Below are 24,036 nucleotides of genomic sequence, written 5' to 3' on the forward strand. Positions count from 1 at the left end.
TCCATTAGAGAGACTATGAGAGAAAAAGAGGATAGAAAGAGAAAAAGAGAAGAAGAGAGAGAAGAGAACAAAGAACGACAGAGAGGATAGAACCAGAAAGAGGGCGGTGGTGGCGGATGGTGGTCACAACAATCAGCAATTGGTAGACACTAGTGACAATGAACTAGAAAGGAGGAGAATCCAAAAGAAATAGGGAAAATAAGGCTTGGCATCGAATTGAACCTCTATTTGCTCACCAATGCTTAGAGTTCTAACATTGGCTGCAGGCCAATGGGGAGTGATGGCTGAACACATGGAAATGTGGTTAGCAAATGCCAATATAAGAGAGAGTTTCTAGTTTGAATTTCTAACAATTTCTTATCAGAAAACAAGCCGATGATGGCTCCTTTTGAAGAAAATGAGCAGTAAGGAGAGAAAAAGAAAGATAAGGCCCTATGATCTCATTTGTAGCAAGGATCAACCATAGCCATAGTGATAGTGGTGGATAGTAGCAAAAACCTTAAATAAATAAGGATAAAAAAAAGAGGAATGGAGATAAAGATCTGGGTTACGAAGAGGATGATAGGTGATGTAATAGCCGGTGGAGTCCCTTCTATGGCCTCATCAGATTTTGAGAAGGACATAGAGTCTACATCCTTCTTGAACAAGGGCTCTGCCCAATTGAGATTGGAAGTAGGCCTTTGGGCCATGCTCTAGCATTAAGCTGTAGATGAAATACTAGGCCATATCCAACCACCTCCAAATGAGTCAATGGACCATGCCAATATGAGGTTAGACCTTATTGGTCAGTTCTTATGGTTACTTACCGAGCTATTAGCCTACCATCATTTTTTTTTCAAATGCTGAGTAATTCAAATGATGATTGTAAGTTGAGCATTAGTAGATTAGGTTTATTTTTTTTAATGTGATTTAATAAATGCTTTGAAAAATTTGTGATGTATGAACCTTCACAAATTTCATGATTATGTCTTGAACTATTTTAATTGGATATTTTTTGATTTTGTTGTTTAAATATTTTGTTAGTGTAGATCCTCTAAATATACCACTATCTGATTCATTATCATATAGAATATGTTAATGAAAGTAAAAGGCAAACTTGACATGTCTTATAGGATAAAAAATTGGAGAACTAAACTCTTTCATTTAGATAGTATAAGATATGCATCTATCTGATCAATATTTTTAGTCTTTATTGTATCGGCCTATACATATTGGTCAATACGATGAAACATATCACCTGAATTCAGATTTTCATAAATATTTAAATCTAATTTTTAATGATTATGAATCGAAGTCAGTCTTGCAATGTGATAATTAAGTTTGGATTTATTATATTCAACAATATTTTGATGTCTTAGCCTTAGTAATATTAGTGAATATCTTGAAAAATTGTAGGATATGTTGGTCATTTCTAAATTTTTGTCTAGCTTTTCTTTCTGAAGAATTGGAATCCTGGTCATCTTAAGGCTCTCTCTAACAAAGTCTAGAGAGGAAGATTTTGAGGAAAACTCCTGCCTACTACTAAAACCATAGCCACCACTTCGGGTGATCTTTTAATATACATATTCCTCATTCAAACTTCTAGAGATACTAGCAAAATATTTTTTTAGGATATTTAGTTCTTATTATCAAATTGAATAATCAAACTCATTGTTGCAAGAGTTTTGCTCGGTCCTTGTTGGAAGAATCCAATTCTCTTCTAATGTTTCAAAGTTGCTACCAAAAAACTTTATATGAAAGAGTTTTGATGGCCATTGTTAGAAGAATCCAATTCTCTTCTAATCTTTCAAAATAGCTACCAAAGAACTTTATATATATAAGTGTCGATGGAAAGCATCTCTTGCATAAGATTCTATTGGCCTTATCTTGTTACTAAAGACATCGTCATACTAGTGATTGGCAATACTTAGGCCAATGTGAGTCATTCATTCCAAAATTACTTTATCTGCTGATAATTATCATTTTTATTATGTTATCTACTAAAGATATTAGTTTCCTAGGTAAGTTTTATCCCTGTTAACTGAAAAGAGAAGAAAAATCTTTTGAGATAAGATGAAATAAGGCACTTTCCCATATTTTATTAGATGATATGAGTTAGCCTAGAACAAAGGGACAAACTTCCAGAGATATTAGCAAAATAATTTTTTTAGGATCATTAATTTTTATTATCAATTGACTAATCAAACTCATTGTTGAAAGACTTTTGCTCAGTCATTGTTGAAAGAATCTGATTCTCTTCTAATCTTTCAAAGTAGCTACCAAAGAACTTTATATATAAGTGTTGGTGAAAAGCATTTCTCGCATAAGATTTTGTTAGCCTTATCATGTTACTAAAGACATCGTCATACTAGTGATCGGCAATAATTTGGCTAGTGCAATCATTCATCCCACAATTGCTTTATCTGCTGATAATTATCATTTTTGTTATGTTATCTACTAAAATAAATTTTCTAGGTAAATTTTATCCCTGTTAATTGATAAAAGAGGGAAAGTTTTTTGATATAAGATGAAGTAGGGCACTTTCCATATTTTATTAGATGATATGAGTTAGCCTAGAACAAAAGAACAAAGGGACAAACTTTCAGAGATATTAGCAAAATAATCTTTTAGGATAATTAGCTCTTATTATCAAATTGAATAGTCAATCATTATTGAAAGAGTTTTGCTCGGCCATTGTTGGAAGAATCCAATTCTCTTCTAATCTTTCAAAATAGCTACCAAAGAACTTTATATATAAGGGTCGATGGAAAGCATTTTTCGCATAAGATTCTATTGGCCTTATCTTATTACTAAAGACAATGTCATACTAGTGATTTGCACTGATTAGGCCAGTGCGAGTTATTCATCCCACAATTACTTTATCTACTGATAATTATCATTTTTGTTATGTTATCTACTGCAGATATAGGTTTTCTAGGTAAGTTTTATCCCTATTACCTTAACTTAAAAGGGAGGAAATATTTTTTGAGCTAAGATGAAGGAAGACGCTTTCCCATATTTTATTAGATGATATGAGTTAGCGCCTAAAATAATGGAACAAATCATGCAAGGCATGAGTGATCTCCCCTGCAAAGATTCCCTTGTGGTCTGTAGGAGACCATTCCTCCTTGCATAAGTTGTAGCACTGGTTCATTATATAGGGGCCCTTGGGATTCCATTTCCACGGCCATCTGTCTGTGCTGGTAGAGAGTTGAACTATTCTAAATATTTACGTTAGCTCCTGAAATTCCCTCATTGCTATGTGACTCATAGGATCCCTGAAGCTCCTTAGCTAGTTATTCTGTTCCATGAATTCCACTATGGAGGTGGCCTGGTTCCTTGTGAACAGGAACAAATGCAGAAGGGCTAAGTTGAGCCATACTTTACCTATCCATACATCATGCCAGAATGATAGATGCTTTCTATTTCCAATTTTCAGAAAGAAGCATTGTTTAAATAGGCTGTAGATATTTAGCATTCCCTTCCAAAAAGAAGAGACAATGCTTCTCATGTATTGTGTTGGATCGGATGGTCGTTTCCGAGGGTAATATATGGCTTTGATCAAAGTGCATGTTGGTTTATGCCACTCCTTATATAGTATTTCCACCACCACTTCATAAGGACAGCTTGGTTAAGAGTGATAAGATCAGTGATTCCCAGACCTCCAGTCTTTTTAGGCTACATATCATATTCCAACTTGTGATGTGCTTAATTTTTCTATAAGAGTGCTGATCATCTCATAGAAAGTTGCAGCATAAGGCCATTGTTAAGGTCTTTCTCTTCCACCCTCCCATTTTCTTGGTCATTTTCCTTAATGGAAGTTCCAATCTCGCTGATTAGGGACCGAATGGTGTTATGGTATTCCCATGTATTGAATGGGTGGATTGGCTGCCTAGCATCCTAGCATGATAGCAAAGTTGTTTCTTTGCTCTTCACTGATTCCCAGCTCGATGAGCTGAAATTTTTGAAAGTTGATATTCAGACCTGTTAACAATTCATAAGCATATAGTATAAATTTGAGTATGTTAATTCTAGAACTCTCTGCCTGGCAAAACAACAACATGTCATCAGTGAATTGAAGACACTGTATCTGGCAGTAATATCGCAAGGTCCAATTCCTGAAATGAGATTTCTGATTTGGCTAGCTTTAAAATTCTGTTGAGGGTGTCTGCTACCAGGATAAAAGAGTAGAGAAGATGGAGGGTTTCTTGCTTTAACCCTCTTCTATTATGAAACCAATTTCTGACTGAATTATTAATCACCAAAGTGGAGCTCAATAAGTGGAGTAGTGAGAGCACCTAGTCCATCCATTTCTGGTCAAATTCTCTCTTCTTCAAGAGTTTATCCAAGAATTCCCACCATATGTAGTCAAATGCCTAGTCGAAATTAATTGCATAGGATGCCCAATAGCTTAGAGTGTTTGCAGAAAACAATGAACTCTAATGCTGCAATGTGACTTTTAAAAATTACTCATCCTTCAACAAAATATGTTTGATAATCAGTCAAATAGATAAGACTTTGGAGATAATCTTGATCATTCCATTCTCTAATCCGATTGGGCAGAAGTCCTTTACAGATAAAGAGTCTGTTATTTTGGAATGAGAAATATAATGGAGAGTTCAACTTGGACAAATCATTTGGAGAGTTACAAAAGTCACTAAACAGTTTGACATCATCCACCTTGATGGTGTCCCCGTACTTCTGATAGAACGAAGCTTGAAATCCTTTTGGATCAAGATTTATTCTTCGCCAAGCTAAAAATCACCATCTTGATTTCCTGTTCTGAGAATGGGCTAACTATGGAACTTATATTTTGGGGCATCTTCTGGGTAAAGATGGCTCCAATCTACATCAATAGGATGAGTTCTGTGAGTTCCCTGCAATGAGGTGTAATATGAGAGGAAAGCTCGTTCAATGTCTGTTTGGGTGCGAAGCATCTAGCCATTTTCCTGAATTTCAAGGATTTGATTCTTCCTAGGCCTATTGCATGCCTTGATATGAAAAACTTCAGTATTATGATTACCTTTGCATAGCTATTGGTTCCTTGATTTTTGCTTTCATAATATTTCCTCCTATGACAACAGAGTTTCCAGTTGCACTTTCTGGTTTGCTCTTTCTTTTCTTTCTTGCAGGTTGAGGCTTTTTGATTTCATCAAAGATGGGTGATCATGTTGCACATTTCTTTCTTATGCTTCAGAATGCTGCCCATGTTTTCCTTACTCCATCTTCTAAGTCTGGATCATAGATGATGTAACTTGAGAACCATATTATTTGCACCATCAGCAGAGCTTGGTGCTTTACACTACCACTGCTTAACTAAATTATCGAAGGCAGTGTAAGAGTACCAAATATTTTCGAAATGAAAAGGTTTACTTATCTTTCTGGAGCTTCTTGTTGAGAGCTTGTTAGAAAGGAGGAGGACATGATCTGAGGTGACTCGAACTAATGGACAAAAAGTAGATAAATGGAAGAGTCCATGCCATTCCATTGATATAAAACCTCTATCCAATTTGGCCAAAAGATGGGGTTGTTCCCTACAGTTCGACCAAGTGAACTTTCAAGATCCCAGATTGATCTCAGTCAGTGCCAAGGCGTGGACGAAAAAATGCTAATGAGCTGCCGTGTTCTCCAGACCTTTCATTGAAGAATCTTGTTATATTGAAGTCCCCTACTACCCCCCATGGGCCTTGGATGGAAGTTCTCAGCACATCCAATTCCTCGAGGAACACCAGTCGGCTATTCCGATCATGTGAACCATAGAAATTAGAAATAACTCATCTCACTTTACCATTCTTCAAAGAGAACTCGGTATCGATCGAATATTTTCCTTGGTGGAATGGTCTCTGGTGTACCATCTGCATCCAATATTTGCTAGCCATCAAAGTTCGGTCCACTTGTGGCTGAAGTAAGCTGCCTTTGTTTCTTGCAAGCAAGCAATCCATCACTTTTTTGATAGCTTTCCTAACTAGTCGGCTTTCGGAGGCTTGTCCCAACCCCCTTACGTTCCAGAACAAAATCTGCATTATAGGAGAGTGCCCAACAAAAGTGAATGTTGATCTTCTCTGATCTCATCAGTTTAGATATGGTGGTCTCAAAAAAAACCTACAAAAGAGATTACACCTAGCAAACCCAGCACTATACTAGTAGCAAAATCATAACTGAGACTGAATGAGAATTCCAGCTTCATGCGGAAGTTTTGGTAACCAAGGTGCTCTGATCTTTTTTACAGGGATGAATCTTAAGGCTCCTCATTTTCAGAGTGGATGCAGCTGCTTAATCATCAGATAGTATCAAGCCACTTTTTTCCCCCAGTTTTGCAAGGTCACCTGCAATGAGCTTTTTGCTGCACAGACGGGTACTTCTTTTGACACCAATAGGAGAAGAGGTTGTGACCTAAAGGTTGAGGGGATTTTGCAGAATACCCTTATAAGCAGTCTATCCTCGAATGTTGATATATTTGTAGTACTAATCTAGTTTTCTTCCATACATATGAAGTCAGTTGCATCAAGATGACCTCTGATAAAGAGATCCACTATATTGATATGAACCATTATGGTTTAATAGAGATCAAACTTTGTTTTAAGTGTTGTAGGTTGTGCTATGAGGTACAAGTGGGTGTTCAATCAAATGGAATGGCGCAAGATGAACATCAAATGAACTAGTTTGAATCAATTGTGTTATTAGAATCAAGAACTACATCATGCAGTCTTATAAAACAATAATGACGCATCAAATATTTGCCAATGTTCAAATCTAAACTTGACTAAAACTTGAGAATTCTATTGTGATGTATGCATAAAATACAGGTCGGCGGCGGGTAAATTAGGAGACAAGGCTATTTTGAAAACATTACCTTATATCCTGTTCTCTTGCCAGATTGAAGAACTGATTTTGACAAAATCGTTGCAAGATAATAGTGTTCCCAATAACTGAAGAACAACAAATTTCATGTCCCAAAGAAATTTGCGATGTTAAGAATAAACTATTTCTGCTGAGACAGCTTTAATGTCCCGCAAGACAAGTTATGCAAAGGCTCTTCTAAAGACAGGTTGATTGTATCAACTTGCTCGGCTGGTATCACTCCCTACCTTTTAAGCAAGGATAAACGAGCTTAGTTCTAATTAGAGTCAGTCCTCAAGAGATGATATGCATACAGGATGATGGTGATTAACTACTCCTGATCATAGGGAAGCAACAACAGAATAACTGGTACCTAACAGAAACCCTTTTTTCCTGCTCTGCTTCAAATAGGCTAAATTTAACCTTCAACAATATATTTTATGGCACAATCTCCACTCCAGAGATACTCAGGCTGTGCAGAAGACCAATTATCCAATGTTCAATTCCAAGTGCAACGCACTGAAAAAGAAAAAAACCAGTTCTTCCTGAGATAGCACCAGATCATCGTTTGGTGACTCAACAGCGTTCATCAGCGTAGAAAGGTCATTTCCTCTCATCTCCAATCTAAAGTGCCAACAACACAAGCTTGCATGATTATGAAGACAACCTTCCCCTCCATGGGAAAAATTTCCTTGAGATTGAGATCAGGACCGTATCGAGATCATACTGAGAAAATACTTTGCCAGACCACCTCAAAAATCATAGAACTTGTTGCAGGCAAGGCTCAATGCAGACACCTTCAAAAACAATGTTACTGCAACAACGATGATTCCCTGTTGAAATATTTTGTACTAGCCTAACAAGGATGCTAAACAAAAAATGACAAAGTACTGAAATCTGAACTTCCACCTCAATACACCCGCATGTCAAGCTTGAGTATAGCCAAATCTCTCTCTCTCTATCTGTCTGCGCGCATGTGCGCATGTGTGTGCATGCCACTGAAGGCAAACATTTCCAAATAGTACTTCATGGAATTCAAATGTTGACATTGGATTCCTTCCAAATAATGCCTTACAAAGAAGTTCTCAATGGTCAAACAAAACACAAGAACATCAAGCTGTCAAGCAAACTATCCAAGTTCTACTACTGCCAAACAAGTAATTGAAGGACATAAAGTAGCTTCGCCTCCTATAAAACACTCAACATCAGGTGCATGAATAGACACCACATTGTGTGAGCGTGACTCAAGGATGCTGACACCTTCATCACCTACTTTGATCTCTGCCGCATCTTTCGGCGCTTCCTCTTAAGTCTCCTCATCCGCTTCTTCTTCCACTGACGAAAAATGAATAGCTCAGAAGGTTTAAAAATTAATCAAACACAGATTCATAACCAAAAAAAAAACTTTAAATGAACAGTTATGCCATAAGTGATTATGCCACGGTTCTTCAACTAGGAGAGGAATTCGCAAGCAAACAATATTTAATAAGCAGCTCTTATACTTCAAGACCTATTTGTTACCAAATGCAGTGATTCATGCTATGGAGTTAGCAGCAAAGAAGCAACTCCAACATTCAACCAATGAACTGACAGTATGTAATTAACTTTTAAAGTAATAACTGATAGGCAAATCAATAAACCATGAGACATCCAGACTTTGATCCTCCTAAAGCAAACATTGCTCAAGAAGCATGGATCTGAAAGACATTCAAAGAAATATATATACTCAAAGATAGAAAGCAATCAAATTGGTGAACAAATTAACATATAAAGAGAAAAACCAAAATCTTCAATGCAACAACAGAAATGGTCTACAATATTCTTGAACGTATTATAGAACTCAAATAGCCATAAGCATTTTTAGCTCAAGATACAACCATTCCAATAACAAGAATGCAAGCACAAGCACCTGTCAGCTTGCCTAAAACATGATAAATCATTTATATAAATATATACAAGAATGAATACATATGTAATCAATTGACACTGCCCTTTACCATAACTTCTTAGCAGCATTTGTAAGCTCAATTTCACTATAGTTAAACAATTTAATAATTTAATATTTATTTTAGAGATAGGTGACATAATACATGTCAAAACCAATGTACTAAACCAAGTCAAGATGATACATTTTAAATAAGCTTACAGACCCAGTTAGCACTATCTCCAGGAATTCACAGCTATTCCGACTTCAGTTTTCTTCAAGTAAACAGAAAAACATTATGTAGTAAAATAAGAACCATAATGAAACTACACTACATTGAATAAAGTATGGGATCAGATCAGCATGTACATGTTTCAGCAAAGACAATGCAAGGTTGCTACTGCCTCTCAGAAACAGCCTCTGATTCATATTTTGCATCATTTCCCAAAGTTGCAACTATCTATCCAGGACTTTTTAGAGCAATCCTTACTTCAATTTTTCAACTAAACAGAAAAATATTATGTAGTAAAATAAGAATCATACTTGCTACATTGAAACTAAATTACATTAACTAGGGTCTGGGATCAGATCGGCATGTAAATTTTTCAGCAAAGGCAAAGCAAAGTTGCTGCTGCCTCTCAGAAACAGCCTCTGATTCATATTTCGCATCACTTCCCAAAACCACATGACAGATTTAAGAAAGAGAAGAAAATAACCTAAAAATATACAACTGAAACATATATGAAAATCCCATTAATACACCTTTATAATACCATATCCAGGATTATCCACTAAAGAGACAGCACGCAATTTGATGCGATTGGAGATGATGGGGTACAAGCACCACCAATAAATAAAAAAGAATATAAAATATGCACAAGGCCCATAAATCACAATACAAGCAATTGACATACTAACATTACACCATATCAATCATATTAAAGAGGGTTTGGAATCAGACTGACGTGCAAATTATTCAGCAAAGACAGTGCAAAGGGCTACTGCTTCTCAGAAACAACATCTGACTTATCTAGCATCATTTTCCAAACACCAAAATCTCAGAGCTTAAAAGTAAATATTTATTAATCTAATACAAAATAACATAATGTGTAGACATATTTTTTTAAAAAAATATTTTAAAGCCCTAACCTGCTGAACACAGGCAGGCTGATAAATCTCAAGCTCAATTAACTATCAATCAACAAAAACCTTATCAAGCAACTCTCTGAACTGACAGCCCTGACAATGTGCAGTCTTTGACTAGCTGAACTTGCATTTTTACATAGAGAACCATGAATCAGTCAAACTAATTCCCATCATATAGAGAAGATTGCTTGCACAAACATTAAAGGAACAAACATATCCAATAAAATAGCAAATACAACAAACCAAAACACGAGCACACACAATTTATCACCTCTCTAGAAAGTAATATACTGAACATAGGTGCTACCTTCCTCATTTTAGCACAGACACGACACACAATGACAGCATGCAAGAAAATAAAGTGCTAAACATCATAAACACAATTTAAGAGCAAAATACCATGACATTAAATCACAAAAAGATGGTCAGAGACGCCTGTCAAGTGCCCTTTAGATAATCTTCCAAGCATTCAGACGAAATGTTAAGGCCAACGGACATGAAGCAATCATTCCCCCATTAAGTGACAAATAAAACACATGCTTTGAATAAAACATACAAGATCAAATTTACCCAAATAACACTCCCAATCCAAAGAAGAAATTTTACCACTAACATTTTATATTAAAAACGAATTCATAAGTATATGCCCTAAAAATCATTAGCACTAATAACATGCCTCAAGGGCTGTCAGAAGGATTGCTAATTTATGATACAACAAGGTCCATAGATACGCATACACAGCCATTTTCTTCACAGATCTTCGTCCATTGACGATTTATATAAACAACAAATCCAACCTCTTCTCAGAGGACTAAAGTAACTAGGCCTCTACCTTCAGGAATCCAACATATACTAACCCCAGATCCAGGATTCTCTGCAGCATGAAGTAAAAGAAACAACCTTTCTCACAGACATCAATAAAACACAGAGCTCGATAACGAAATCCACAAACAAACTACAACCATAAAAGAAAGAAATATCGAATAAAAAAAATAACATCACAGTTCAAAGACTACGAAGATCAATGACAAGACAAAACAAAATGCTCCTCCACAAATCTCAGAAAAATCACTCCTTTATCACGGAATCAAGGAGACAACTCACAAAAATGAAAAAACGAAATACTAATTGGAATCGATTAACAGCGCGAGTTTTAGGAAAAATATCGATCTCTAATGAACCGGAGGGATCAAGAGAAAGGAAAGCAAAGGGCGGAGGAATCCGAGATTTTTTTACCTTGGCCCTCATCTCTTCTCCGATCTAGTCGCTGATCTCCTCCCTTCCTCCGAGCGGCTTCCTGTTCTCGGAAAGGGACAGCGGGCTGTGTTACGATATTTATAATGCTAGGTTTGGAGAAATCGAAAGCCAAACCCTAAGGGTAATTTCGTCACTAGGAAAACATATAGAATGGACGGTGCTGATTTGATAATCCTAAACCGAGCGGAAATCGACCTAAGGTTAAATCAACCTGGGTGCACGTTTAAATGAACTCTTGAAACTTGATTTCAGGTTTCGATTCAAGATTAATTAAACCTTTAATTCAATTATTCATTATATAAGAAATATATATATATATATATATATATATAATTTAAATATATTGAAGCCTCAATCGAGAGCAGCCGGGAAAAGAGCTTCCAAACAAATCCGTACTTGAGTTGCCAAATCAACACTCTACTCAATTCATTTGACACTCCTTATCTAACATTACATATCCAAAAAAAAAAAAACAAGGTATTTCTTGGACTAGCCTAGTTATTATTCTTCACTCTTTCATCCTTGAAGCCTTTTGTGGATTCATTTTGGTTCATCTATCTTTTTTATTTCTTAATTATTTTCAAAATATCCAAGTATTTGCCAAGTAGTTTGTTATTTCACTCCATTAACATAATATTCTCTCTTTTAGAACATTATCATGTTCTTGTTAAAAATGTCTAAATTTAATCTTTTATCTTAAAATCTTCTTTTATATTTGTATTAACTTTGAAAGATATCTTCTGTCTCATTTACCAACTTCTACGAAGAGGAGGTGAGAGGTGAAAGATTTTGAATAATTATTTATGAATAAATATATTAGAGGAAATCCAAAAAAAAAACTCAAAATTTTTTTAAAATTTTCTTTAAATATTTTAATTTTATTTTTTTAATTTTATTATTTAATATTTTAATTTTTTTATTATCATAATTTTAATTTTTGATCGTTGGGTTCCTAATTACCAAATAGTCATATACATTTAATTATTTTTTTTATTTTCAAATCATTAGGCTCCTTATTAAAGGTTGTGCACAATAGATTTTTTATTAAGATCTTGATAGATCGATAAAAATCTTAACAATCACAAATAGTCATAAACGATTATATTGGTTGGCTATAAAAAGTCTCCTTGTGACTTAACCAAACAGGCCATCCAAGAGCCTTTCCTTTCTTCTTCTTTCTAAGCTTTCTCTTTTTTACTGTAATATATCTTCTTCTTTTTTGGATATTGAAAGGGTCTTCATTAACCTTCTCCATGATCATGCTCGTAGGTAGAGGATACCGGTCATATCTTGAGACGATATTTTTCAATATTTTTTATATGATGGACGGAAATATATCTTAGGATAATGTCCAACATATTTTCGAGTTTGATTTATTTTATGTCTTGATGTTCTATAAATTATTTATAATTTTTTTACGATAAAATATTGTTAGTTTTATTTAGTCTTTCAAATTATATTAATTCTTTAAGCTATGTTCTAACAATCTAAAGTGTAATTCCTCAGTTTGTGATTAAGAAAATATCAGGATGCTTATATTCATTGCTTGAAAATTTTCATTGAATATACTGGGAAATATGCAAAAATATTTTTTCTGTAAATTCTGTACAATATCATGTATTTGTTCCCCATTTGGATATGTTTGGCTTCAAACACTAAAATCAAGACCAACAATTTGATGCGGTGAATGACTGTGACCATCATAAACTTGTATTTCATGTTGAGAGTGGGATATACTGGTGTTAAGATAGTCCTTGGAACATCAAACGCAAACAGAGAGCATAGTGTGTACTTTTCTGCATTCTTAGTACCCAATACAATATTATATCAGATCAAAGCAACCTGACTTTATTATTTGAGATCAACATATAACTACTCATTTAGTCTTTTTGCAATATTTTACTTATTTTGATATCTTTATTTTAGATCTTTATTTTTCCATTTGGATCTTGAGCATAGGCTGCCCTGTTTTTATTGCAAATTCAATCTGACCATATGCAATTCAACTTGCTCTGATCTGCTTTGCTTTAAATTCTATTTGCAGGCACTATAGAGTTTAAAATTTTTCTGTTTGTGAGTTTTACCGTCAAACACATTGTGGTCTGCCAATATAATGACTTTATGAAGTATTTTCGTTATTTTTCTCATCAGCTTGTCATATTGTAAACTTGGTGCTTCTTTTTTCTTCTTCAATCACTTTGGTAGAGACTGTTCTCACTCTTTGCTTCTATCTTACTTGTTTTCTTTTTCCTTGGAGATTTTGGTTAGTTCTAAATTTTAGATTTGATTTGTCGTGTTCTGCTTCTCCTGTTGCCATTTCTGTAATATACTTAAGAATTTCTGTCACGTCGCAACATTGCCACTGTCACTAGTTTGTTCATATGTTTTGCCATCATAATAATGCCTCTTTGTGTATATATGGCATTTATTTAGTTTCTTCTTGTTTAGATCTTTTGTCTCCCTTTCAATCATTAAAAAAAAAAAAAAAGACTAATATTCGGGAATTTTCATTAGAAAATATAAAATGTCTGATGAATGGTCCAAATCTGGAATAAATGAGTGCATTAGCTTACATTTGACTGGTAAACTTTTCAAATGCTTTAATCCAGATTGCAGAATTGAAGAAATTGCAAACCCATGGTCTCGTTTTCATTGCAAAAGTGTTTCAAACTTTTCTTAGTGCAAATATGTATGTGCCTGCAATCAAAATCTTAATTGAAGGTCTGTAATATTTTATTATTATAATGTAAAAAAAAAAAATCTATAAAGTGAGACCAAGTGCATTAGAGATTGGAGCTAAAGAGGCTCAAATTTATTTCTAATGAGAACTGATTTTTGCTTTGAGGGTTTTTAATAAAATTATCATTTATTGCTGTCGAACACTGAGCATTATGGAGAAAGGTGGACAGTAGTGCAATTTTTGTTTCATCGAAGCTACTTAAAGGTTTCTTTCAAAAGAAATTTATGTAAAGCATCTGTCCTATTGATCCTTTTCCTTGTTTGCTAAATTGTTAGTATATTGGTTTAAGCATCATGCAGTAAACACAATTGACACTGCACCACATACGTTTATGTGAAAATTCATCATCATCATCATCCTAATACTATCGATGAACCATCCTTTTTATCTATCCATTGAAATCTCATCTTTTAAGAAATGATGAATAGCATCCTATGATAAAGAGATATCTTCTATTTCTTTTATTCTAATGATACGGCTGAACTTTTACAGGACATAGTCAATTCTATAAGATCTGATATACTTTAGAAAATATAAAAGGAAGATCCTTTCTTATCAATTTACCTTACAAAAGCTTTAAATAAGACTAAAATCTTAAAGTTATCGAGGAGGATAGGGCTTTGCCTATAATGGACCTTTTAATAGTGGGAACCCAATCTCTGTGATAAGAGATCCCTAGAAAAAGGCTCAATATTATAATAATAAGCTAATTGATTGATCAAAGAGCATATATGGTTCACCAGATATAGAAGTTATAAACTCCATTTCATTCCTATGATGATTAGGACTCTTATGTAGTAGTTTGGAAAAGCTGTAGCTCTGAATAGGATCCGAAGTTGTATTTTTCATGAGATGTGACACTACATACATTCTTGAAGAGACTTATCTATATGAGAGTATCCGTATATAACCGCGGATATGAGATTTGAACTATCTCTAGTAACTCTCATGAAAAATCAAGATATATGTGTAGGACAACTAATGCACAGACTAGTAATGAAGAAACTTTATACTATATGTGTGGTAGTTAAAGTTTGGATTAAAAAAATATAGTTCCAACTTGATTTACTCTATTTTCTTCGTATGAAAACTATTCACGCTAAGTAAGGTTAAGTCACCTTACCAATTACATAATATAAGTATCCAAAAATTTATGTTATTTTATTTTATAATTTTTTAAAAAATTTTAAGTTTTGTGGGAGATTGTTGAAGCTAATCCAAAGAAAAAAACTCAAATTTTTTTAAGATTTTCTTCAAATATTTTAATTTTATTTTTAAAATTTTATTATTCAAATATTTTAATTTTTTATTATTATGATTTTAATTTTTGACCATTGGAATCCTAATTATCAAATGGTCATGTGCATTTAATTATTTTTATTTTCTAACCACTGAGCTCTCTATTAAAGGTTGTGACCATTGAGCTCCTTATTAAGGTCTTGATGGATCAATAAAGGTCCTAACAGTCATAAATGGTCATAAACGATCACATTGGTTAGCTATAAAAAAGCTCTCTTGGAATTTAACTGCTGTCTAGATATGGAGCCCAAGAGGAGGGGTGAATTGGATCTTTTTAAAATTTTTAAGATTAGTGCACTTAAGTAATGTGCCAAAGTGTTGAGTGGAGTGAGTTGATTTGCAATGAAAATGAATTCAAACACAAATGATAGCTATGCAAGTATAAAGCACAAAGAACAAATAAAGAGATGCAAGCACCATAAACACAAAGAATTTATAGTGGTTCGATGCCAATCTTACACCTACATCCATTCTCCAAGTTCCTACTTGAGAATTCAATCTACTAAGTGAATTTCAAAGTTACAATATATCGGACAACTTCGACCCTTGCTATCCAAGTAAGAACACTTATTTTTCGGATACAAGCCAACCTTCAACACTCTAATTTTAGGTTCGAATCAACCATCTGAGTTTTGGAACCCCCCAAAACTCAAAACCCAAAATACAATATGAGAAAAAATAGGGTATAGAAATTTCAGCACAATATCTCCTTAAATGAACATAATAAATACAATAGAAATATAATACTTAAGGGGAAGAAGCTTTGTTGAACATCCTCAATAAATTTACACACTTGATTACAGCTGGAGAGTGATTGGTGAGCTGATTGAATGCTTCTTTTCCTCTTTTTTAGAAATTTTTAAACTTTCACGGATGTGAGCTTTAAATGCTTGAAAACTTATGATTTTCTACTTCAAGAGAGCATTTATAATCACCATTTGCAATTGAGAATGTCTTAGTATCGGTTTAGAGCCGTTGGAGAGTATTTAATATGCATTAAATGTACCAAAAATGGACTGAAAACTAGCCATTATACAGCTCATCCAGAATGGAATGTTCCATGGGGCATCCCACTGGCAATGGGATATCCTATAGGACACCCCAATTGGTCAGACAGAAAGTTCAGCTTTCTGTTTTGATTTTAGGATCTCAGGGATCGTTCCAAGTGCATCGTCCCACTGCATGGATCATCCCATATGGGTCGTCCCACTGTGTGTCATAAGTCAAAACAATACGTACCGGCTACCCAATGAAAGGAGATGACCTAGATGGATCGTCTCATTTTATGCCAATCTAATTTTTTATGTATTTAAGGTCCAAAATTTATCAGAACACTTTCAAATACTCTCAAATGGATTCAAATCAATTTAACACTCTCAAAAGGCTTCGAAAACTTCTTCAATTTGCAGACACTTCAACTTTGACATACTTGATGAAGCTTTTCAAACTCAATCTTTTGGACTATCTAAAATATCATAAAAATATTCTTCAAAGATAAGAAACTCATTAGTATTCTCCTCAAATGATTTGCGATCATTAAAATCAAGTCTTGGAGCAACAATCTTCACCTTTATGATGATGATGAAATATTTGAGTGTTCATAAAATAAGTCCATAAAGCTCAAGAAATTGAGTTTGTGAAGCACTTATATGAACATACCAAAGATTAAGCATAAAAAATCATGAGATACATATTTTTAGCAAGTTGTAATGTTTTGAGTCATTTTGCAGAGAACTCATTTGTGAAGATATCAGAGTTTTTCTGAAGATTGTTTTTAATTAGCAAAATCCTCTCCTTTTTTGTATGAAACAGATAAAAATAATCATTTTGACCATTTTAAAAAAGATCTTTTCTTTTCTTATATAAAAAATAGTCAAATTATAAAATTTTTCTTATTGAAGCAAAGATGGTTCATGAAAGAAAATTTTTTCTCTTCCTTATTTTTGGTATCAGAGCAATAAATGTGAAAGAAATCTTTCTTTTTCTTTTTCTTATTTTGATATCAAAAATGAAAATATCATAGCAAGAATTAAAAAAGAAGGTATTAGAGTATTTTGCAAAATCAAAAATAGATGTATCAAGGCATTTTTGTATTAAAGTAAAAATAAAATTATCAGAGCACTCAAGAAAAATAAATATATTAGAGTATTTTTCAAAAAGTATCAAAATGAAAGTAAAGATAGACGTATCAGAGTAAAAAAAATAGACATATCAAAGGCGTATCAGAGCAAAATACTGCATCAGAGCAAAAAATTTAAAAAATTCAAATAAAGATAAACAGGACCATACTACTTTCTTCTCCTTTTTGACATCATCAAAAATGGACTAGAGAGAGTAAGATTTTTAATGGTTGTACATCAGGTATCAGAGTAATAGTGTACAGTCATCAAAATATAACAGTCATTCATTCATTCATTCATTCAAAAATAGTGGGCCATACAAAGTGATACTAAAGGATAACCTCATTCATTAATTACAACAAAAAGAGAGGTTACAAGAGTCATAATATATATCTATGAGCATAAAGCTCTTATACATTCAACAAAATATAACAACTAAATAACCTAAAAAATCTAGTACAAAATGATCAGATCAGTGAGAATGGGCATCGAGCTCAAGATCAAGATAAGTGAAATATAATCTGCCTCATCCTCGATCGAAGGGTCTGGTCTGAGAGGAAGATGTCGGAGGATGGAATGCAATGGGCTGGACAAAGGCTGGCTCACTGATGCGGAGGGCCTGGATTGAAGTTGAGTTATAATGGCATCAAGTTGGGATAAAACCCCTCTCACTAAAATTCAGAGCCCATCTAGATCAGAAGATGCAAAGTCTCTGAAGTTCCTGATATCTACTCGAATCAACTCAAGAGAAGAACAAAGCTGGCTATAGAGTCTCTCAATCTCTCAAGCTAAAACATCCAACTGAGATAAAGTAGTGGTCGATGTGCTCGCTCCTGTCGATAGAGAGTTTAAAATCAATCTGATCTCTCTCTCAATGTCAAAAATTCTGCCACTGAACTTGAGTAGAAAACTCTCCACACTCTCCAATCTAGTACTCAGATCAGATAAGAGCTCCATCAATGAGGATATATGTGGCACGACAGAAAAATTCAAGGAAGGATCAGAAAAAGAACTCGATGGACGTTGGTGATTCTGCTGCTGCTGCAGCACCTGCTGGAGAATCTGCTCCTGATACTGCTGAAACTGGTGGAACTGCTGAAGAACCTAATCTTGAAATCACTGTTGCTGAACAGATAGAATCCTTGCCACTATCTCAGCCAACAGTGTGATATCATCATCCCTCAAACTAAAAGATGATATGGTACGGCTCGATGAGGGTACACTAACTGAAGATCCTGCCTCAGGCTCTGATATAAGGTGATTATCAGGGCTCTGCCTAGGCACAAGTGGTGAAGAGGGACCCTCCCCATCATCATGCTCCTCCTCCTCATCATCATCCTTCTTGACTGCAGCTGCACGGCCCTTAGCCCAACGGCCATCCACTTTGACAAACCTTATGCGCCGAAGGGAGTGATCGTTATAGGTGTCAATGTTTGACAATCTATAAACAATCTCTTCCTCAAAGCTCACTCCAGACTCCCTAAAAATCATAGTAAGAGCCATACCATATGGCAAGGGAGCCTTGGATCTGCTCAAGACCTCCTTCATGGCATTGATCATAAAAAAAGATAGATTCAGGAGAGTCTCGGAGACAATATGGTGCATCAAATAGATATCTCAATCAGTCATCAAATCATATCTTCTTTCGTTCCTCAGTCTCCAAGGACCTCACTGACTTTCTTCTTTGTGGCAACCTCATTTTGGGGGCCATTGTCCCAAAGAGAGTAGGTGAATCAGTCAAGGAGACAGAGAAGGATGAAGGATGGATGGAAATGAAGAGAAGAAGAGGATTTCGGGGTGATTGTCTTGGATTTTGAAAATTAGGGCTTAAGATTTTGATGGAGAGCGAAAGTGGAAAGGTTTTGATCAAGGATATGCCGAGAGAATGTGTTTATCCTAGAATTTGAGATAGAAAATCAAGGTTTTTGGGTGGTTAAGGGGATGGATTTATGGGATTGTGGCCGGTGGAGAGCTTGGAGAAGGATTTCGATATGGGACGAGAAGAGGAGGAAAAAGTACAGTAATTGAGTCGCCCCACTTAGATTTTAAGAGAGAAATTTAAACGGATCAGCTTACACATAATCCATTCACCCGATCAATTAAGACACCCCATCCAGGAAAACATTAGGCGATGCAAAAATAATTCAAAAAAAGAGAGAAAAATCAAGAGAAAAATTTTGAAAAAGCTTATATCGACTTGAGATGATCATGAAGAGTCTAGATAAATTTTGGTTTGATTTTTGATAAAATATTTTAATAAAAAAAATTAAAATTATATCTGAATAGCACTGATGATTTTTTTAATTATCTTAAAAAAATCTCAAAAAAGATAAATGCCTCTCAAAATTAAGATAATGAAGTCAAGAGATTTTGAGAGCAAAATTATGATTGAAGTTCCAGCAGAAGGATCTAAGATGCCCAATTCTCTTCTAATTTCTTAAAATTTATTTTCATTTAGTACTTTGGTAAAAATATCAGCTAGTTATTTTTCAGTGTTTATATATTCAAGTGTTATATCATTATTTTGAACATGTTCTCTTATGAAATGATGTCTAATTTCAATGTATTTTTACCTAAAGTGTTGGATTAGATTTTTGATCAAATTGATGGTACTAGTATTATCACATCTTATGGGGATATTTTTAAGTTTAATACCAAAATCTATGAGTTGTTGTTTAATCCACAGGATTTGAGCACAACAACTCTCGACTACAATATATTCGACCTCGACCGTAGATAATGCTACCAAATTTTGCTTCTTACTAAATCAAAAGATTAAGTTCACTCTTAGAAATTGATAAATTTCACTAGTACTTTTCCTATCTAGTTTATATCCAGCAAAGTCTGCATCTGAGTAACCTATTAAGTCCATAGAAGATTGTTTTGAGAACCAAAGTCCTAGATTTTGTGTTCCTTTTAAGTATCTAAAATTTTTTTTAACAGTATTTAAGTGAGATTTCTTAGGATTTGACTGATATTTAGCACACATGCATACACTGAACATTATATCAGGTCTACTAGCAGTAAAATATAATAAAATATCTATCATGCCTTTATAGAGCTTTGAATCAATATTTTTATCATGTTCATCTTTTTCTAATTTATAAGAAGGGGTCATAGGTGTACCTACAATTTTTGAGCTCTTCATTCCAAATTTCTTTAATAGTTCTCTTGTGTACTTACTTTGGGTGATGGAGATCTCTTTCTTCATTTGCTTAATCTGGAGTCCGAGAAAGAAAGTAAATTCTCCCATCATGCTCATCTCAAACTTCCCTATATGAGCTTGACAAATTTTTAACACAAATCTTTATTAGTAGATCCAAATATAATATCATCAATATATATCTGTATAACTAAAATTTTTTTATCTTTTTTTTTATAAATAGAGTTGTATCAATTTTTTCTCTTAAAAAATTATTTTCTAATAAGAACTTACTTAATCTTTCATACTAGACCCTAGAAGCTTGTTTTAATCCATATAATGCTTTATTTAATTTAAATACATGATCTGAAAATTTATGACTTTCAAAATCTGGAGGTTATTCAATATATACTTCTTCAGTAATATAATCATTTAGAAAAGTACTTTTAATATCTATTTAAAATAATTTAAAGTTCATAAAACAAGCAAAAGTAAGTAGCATTCTTATGACTTCTAATCTAGCAACAGGAGCAAATATTTCATCAAAATCAATTTCTTCTTGTTGATTATATCCTTTAGCAACTAATCTTGCTTTATTTCTTATTATATTTCTATCTTCATCTAATTTATTCCTATATATCCATTTAATTCCTATTATGGGGTGATTTTTAGGTCTAGCAACCAGTGTTCATACATTATTTCTTTCAAATTGATTTAGCTCTTCTTGCATGATAATTATCCAGTTATGATCTTTTTCAGCTTCATCTATTGTTTTAGGTTCTAGATGTGAAACAAAAATTACATAATTACAAACATCTCTAAGAAAGGATCTAGTTCTTACTCTTTGTATCGGATCACCAATTATTAATTCTTTAAGATGATTGTGGATATACCTTCATTCTCTTAGAAGATTACATATATCTTGAGGTTGTTCTTGAATATTTTGATCATTAATCCTTTCATCCTTATGTTTTTCATCCAATTGATCTTTGTTTCGCTCATCTGAGTCATTGATGGTGAGTTCTTTCATTCCATCTTCTATGATACCTGCATCATCAGCATGTTCTTTCTTTTTTGATGGAAGATCATTAATTTCATCAAAAACTATATGAATTGACTCTTTCACTGCTAGTGTTCTTTTATTAAATATTCTAAAGACTTTACTAGAAGTGAAATAGTCAAGAAAGATAGCTTCATCAGATTTAGTATTAAATTTACCTAAGCTATCTTTGTCATTATTTAAATTAAAACACCGATAATCAAAAATATAAAAATAGCCTATATTAGGTTTTCTACCTTTCCATAATTCATAAGGTATTTTCTTTAAAATTGGTCTTATTAAAGTATGGTTTAAAATGTAATATGCTGTGTTAATTGCCTCTGTCCAAAATTATTTCGAGATTTTGCTTTCACATAGCATGGTACGGGCCATTTCTTCTAGGATTCTATTTTTTCTCTCTACAACGCTATTTTATCGTAATGTTTTAGGTGCTGAAAAATTATGATCCATGCTTTTTTCATCATAAAATTTTTCAAATTCTTTGTTTTCAAATTCAGTGCCATGGTCACTACGAATAGAAATAATTAATAAATCTTTTTCATTCAAAATCTTTCGATAGAACTTAGAGAATGTTGAAAATACTTCATCCTTAGATGCTAAAAATAAAATTTAAATGAAACGCAAAAAATCATCAATAATTACAAAATCATATTTTTTACCTCATAGACTAGTTATTCTTATAGGATCAAATAAATCCATATGTAAGAGTTCTAAAGGTTTAGAAGTTGAAGCAATATTCTTAGATTTAAAAGAAACTCTTGTTTGTTTACCTAATTGACATGCATCACAAATTTTATCTTTGTCAAAATTAATTTTTGACAAACAAAAAATCAAATCTTTTTTAATGATTTTAGAAAGTGTGTGCATACTAATATGTGCAAGCCTACGGTACCAAAGTCAATTAGTTTTATTAATTTTAGCATTCATTGCTATAAGGCATTGTATATTTTGTATGGAGAGATTATCCAAATCAACCATGTATACATTGCCATGCTTATGTCCAATGAATCTAATGCTAACATTAGAGGGACTAGTTATAATGCACATAGATGATTCAAAAATTACTTTATAATTTTTATCATATAATTGATTAATACTTAAAAATTTATGCTTAAGACCATCTACAAGTAATACATTTTCAATGCAAGTAGAGGGAGTGATACCAATGTTACTAATGTTGATGATCTTTTCTTTGTCATTATCTCTAAAGGCAACCATCCCTCCATTCTTAGCTTCCAGTGTGATAAATTGAGATTCATCACCAGTTATATGTCTTGAGCATCCACTATTAAAATATCATTTCTGTTTTGTTGCTTGGGATGTAAGATACACCTGCACACATGAAATCAAATTTTAACCTTAGGTACCCAAGCTAACTTAGATCATTTAAGATTAGTCACAATGGTTCCTTTTAGAACCCATATTTTTTTAATATTTCTATCATCAAATTTATTTGATAAACATGAATAGGTTTTATACCCTACTTTGCCACATTTAAAACAAGTAATATTTGATAATTTTCTTATGGATGCATTGACAAAAATATTTTTCAAAAATTTTTATTTTCTAAGAGTGTTATAGCCAAGTCCGACTTTATCATATATAGTTTTTTGACTATCAATGATCATCTAAAGTTTGTTTGAACTTAATGTAAATATATCAACTATAGGTTTCAACTTGATTACCTCTTCCTTTAGTTTTTGATTTTCTTTTACAAGAGTTTCATTTTAACTTAAAAATTTATCTTTTTCTTTTAATAGAGATTGATTCTTTAATTCTAATTCTTTATTTTTATTATCAAATTCTTCTTTTTCTTTAGCTAATACTTGATTTCTTAATTTCAGATTTTTATTTTATATTTTTAATTTTTTTAGATTATCTAAAAGTTCATGAAAAGCTTCTAGTAGTTCATTATAAGAAAATTTATTTTGAGTTTCGAGGGTTATCTCATTTTTATGTGCCATAAAGCACAGGTTGGCTTCTTCGTGAGATTTTTTATCTATGGTGGAGTCATCATTGTCGCTCCATATAGCCATCATAGTCTTTTTCTTCTTGAATTTTTTTTGATCTTTTTTGAGCTGGGAATATTCTGATTTGAAATGGCCCGACTTCTTGCACTTATAACAGATGATGGGCTGTTCTTTTTCTTTTTCTTTACTTGGCTCCCCTTTAGTTAATGGTCTTCTCTTGGTCCCTTGTCTCCTTCTCTTCATGAAGCATCTAAATTTTTTGGTGATTAGGGTCAAGTCTTCATCTTCTTCGCTATTCTCTGATTTTTTTGTATCTTCTTCTTCTTGAACTGTCGACTTGAGAATGATAGTCTTCTTTCTTTTGATCTCCTCCTCAGAGTGTTGCTTCTGTTGGGAATAGTGTCCCAAAGTCAATCGTCAGCCTGTTGACGGTTGTGCTCCTTTTTGTATTAGTACATGAATTATAAATAAATAAAAATTATTTTGGTATTTTTTCATCACAAATGTTTCATCTTCTAAGAACTCCTGTGTTGTGGTGAAGTCCTTAGGACTATTTAGA

The 24,036-nt window shown here is 33.4% G+C and overlaps 1 long non-coding RNA gene and 1 other non-coding gene across 2 annotated transcripts; both read right to left on the reverse strand.

Annotated features, from left to right (window-relative positions):
- Positions 1 to 7,850: 7,850 nt before the first annotated feature.
- Positions 7,851 to 11,244, reverse strand: LOC105049062 (uncharacterized). The gene is made up of 2 exons (XR_832737.3): positions 11,126 to 11,244; positions 7,851 to 8,154 (listed from the first exon to the last, which is right to left on the reverse strand). It is a non-coding gene; the product is annotated as an uncharacterized lncRNA (long non-coding RNA).
- Positions 9,692 to 9,791, reverse strand: LOC114914414 (small nucleolar RNA Z122). Its single transcript, XR_003801463.1, has one exon. It is a non-coding gene; the product is annotated as a small nucleolar RNA Z122 (small nucleolar RNA).
- Positions 11,245 to 24,036: the final 12,792 nt, after the last annotated feature.

This window comes from Elaeis guineensis, chromosome 7 (assembly GCF_000442705.2).
Source record: "Elaeis guineensis isolate ETL-2024a chromosome 7, EG11, whole genome shotgun sequence".
Classification (NCBI taxonomy): Eukaryota; Viridiplantae; Streptophyta; class Magnoliopsida; order Arecales; family Arecaceae; genus Elaeis; species Elaeis guineensis.